Below are 2,500 nucleotides of genomic sequence, written 5' to 3' on the forward strand. Positions count from 1 at the left end.
TCAGAAGCGTCATACAGACTGCACCTCCACGTGGTACCCGCTGGTAACGGCCATGGCTAGCATGGACGGCTAACGCAGTCAGCCTAGGGGGGGCAGATGCCCAGCTTCCCCCGACCCATTGGGACAAGGTTTGGCCAACTCGGACGGTTGTTCTCGATTGGTTGGCGTGCAGACTACAGAAGGGGCTGCACGTCTTGGGTGACCTTCTGGACCCGTAAGGTGAGACTTGTCTCCCTGAGCGCTACTGAAGCAGCAGTAGTGTCTCGGATTCTGCAGTAGGATGACTACCTATGGATAGGAGGAAGGGCGATACCGAACACTACGAGAATCCTGGGGCCGTCGTCTGAACCCGGCGACGGTACTCATGTAGCTCCCTCTCCCCGGTTGCCCGTCTGATCCCGGCGGGCTCCGAGTACCCCATTTCCTATCTGACCGACTGGCATTCATGACCTGCCTTGGTAGGGCCCCCATCGGCCTCGGCTTGCCGACACTGGTGGACGGTTCCTACCCACTGCGGGTCGCCCTCTAGCACCTTGCAGGCTGGCTTGTGCGCTCGCTCGGCGCCCTGCTGGTACGCCTGGTGTGACTGAATGGTGGCGAGACTGAGACGAACCGAGACGGTGCTGATGCCGTTACGCATAGTGGTATTAAACAAAGGCTGGATGTGGCGCCTTCTGTCGAATGTAATTTCTCAAATCCTAGCGGAAACGCAAGTACTGTGAAGCCTGGGCAGCCGTGATGCGTGCTGGTCGCTGGATGGCTTTACGGGGAGCGAGCTCGGCATCTCTGATGGGGGCCTCTCCCAAGTGGGTCAGACTGTGGACTTGGCTTTGGTTGGGGGCAGGCCTTACTGGGTCGTGCCGGCTGCTGCCCGGGTTTGATTCTTAGTAAAGTCTTAAAGGGAACGGTGACTGAGCTCTGGCTGAGCCGAGCTGCCCAGGATTGCGGACCTGGGTTATCAAGAACCGCGGAGGCACGGCTTAATGGGGGGTCGTGACTGCTCGAGCGACCTCATCTTCACGTGCTTGAGGTTGGGTGCGTGTATGGCGTGTGATCAACCGCCTCGGAGGCCATGGGGACCAACTTTCGGGGTTTGGCTGAGGGTCCTCAAACGGCTGTAGTCATGTCTACAGACCATGTTGCGAAAACTCCTTTGGTTCGGAAGTCCGTGTCACAGCTGCACAGAGTCGGAGTCACAGTCAGTCTGGCCGGTGGAGCGGGTGGATCCAGGCTGGCGAAGCTCCTGACAACTCCTCAGTGGCACTGGTGGCCGCCGTCGGTCTGGTTATGAGAGTATGGGCGACGGATGCCATGATGGTGCCACAGCTTGTTTCTGGGAGGGCATTTTGACAGAGGTGCCTGTGGTATGTTGTGCGGGTGTGAGTCGCCGGCATATCACTGACGAGTGGGGTTGTCCGACGCGTGTCGGGTAACGAAACGAGTGAGGTGGATATGGAGGTCCCTGTGTGACGGCACGGCAGGCAGTTTGCAGGGTGAGTGAGACACCCTGCGGCTGTTGCACTAGTCAAGGAAGCGGGTCAGAGCCTGTGCTGACCGTATCTCCTGCTTCTTCCAACTTGGCTGGTTTTGAACGCTATGCTCGTGGTTGTGCCCAGGCAGGACCGGGGGACTGGCCCCTCGGACTGGGTTTTCGGCCGGGAAGCAACTGATGAGGCTGTCTGCCACATGAAAAGTGCGTGGAGTTGATCCCAGGGTTCTCAAAGGGACGGGGCTTGATAGCCAGGTCTGCGGGGAGGCTTGCCGGAGGGTAGGCTGAACGGTAGCTGGCGGTCGCTTACTGGCCGTGCGAGGGCTTTCGACTCGGTTTCCCATGGTCATGGCCTGTGTGTCGTGGGAAGCTAGGCGTGCTGGACGCGTGAGGGTGATTCGTCGCCCGTGTGGGCTGCTCATCGGGGTGGGCTGCGGTGGCACCGACACCGAGCTAGCAGTTGCGGGATTGGAATGTGGAGAGGGACTTGTCTCTATGACCCTGCCTTTCTCGCTATGGATTCTCTCATCCATGTTTTTCGAACGCTCGTGCCACTCCTTCTGGGGCGAAGGCCGAAATCGCCGCGCCTCTCGCCGTGTTGGGCTACTCCTGATGGGCTGCTGGATGGGGGGACTTGTGTCCTGCTCAGGATAGTGGTCCGATGGACAGGTTGACACGGTGGGTGGTGACCGGGAGGCAGTGGTGAAAGGGGAGGCGGCAGGCGGCGCGAGGCAGTGGTGCTCTCGGCTCGTCCGCAGTCGGGGGGCCATTGCCTGGCATGCGCGCATCAGCGGGCTGGGTCTTGGCTGTCTGTCGTCGTTCCCAACGCAGGTTGGTGTGCCTGGACACCTCATTGGGTCTCTGTGATGATGAAGGCCCCTAGAGTGTGGTGCAGCACGAGGGTCTGCCCGGACGGGCCGCGGGCCACTTGGGGCGATTGCTCGGGGCGGTGTGTCGTTTGTCGACGCTGGGACACCGTCTCGGTTGCTGTGGCGGGTCCGCCAGTTGTCC

At 60.6% G+C, this 2,500-nt stretch overlaps 1 pseudogene; it reads left to right on the top strand.

Annotated features, from left to right (window-relative positions):
- The window catches only part of LOC147037658 (28S ribosomal RNA), a 7,947-nt pseudogene that overhangs the window by 3,135 nt on the left and 2,312 nt on the right, over window positions 1–2,500 (top strand).

This window comes from Syngnathus leptorhynchus, unplaced genomic scaffold (assembly GCF_054491065.1).
Source record: "Syngnathus leptorhynchus isolate UIUO unplaced genomic scaffold, UIUO_Slep HiC_scaffold_148, whole genome shotgun sequence".
NCBI classification, from domain to species: Eukaryota; Metazoa; Chordata; class Actinopteri; order Syngnathiformes; family Syngnathidae; genus Syngnathus; species Syngnathus leptorhynchus.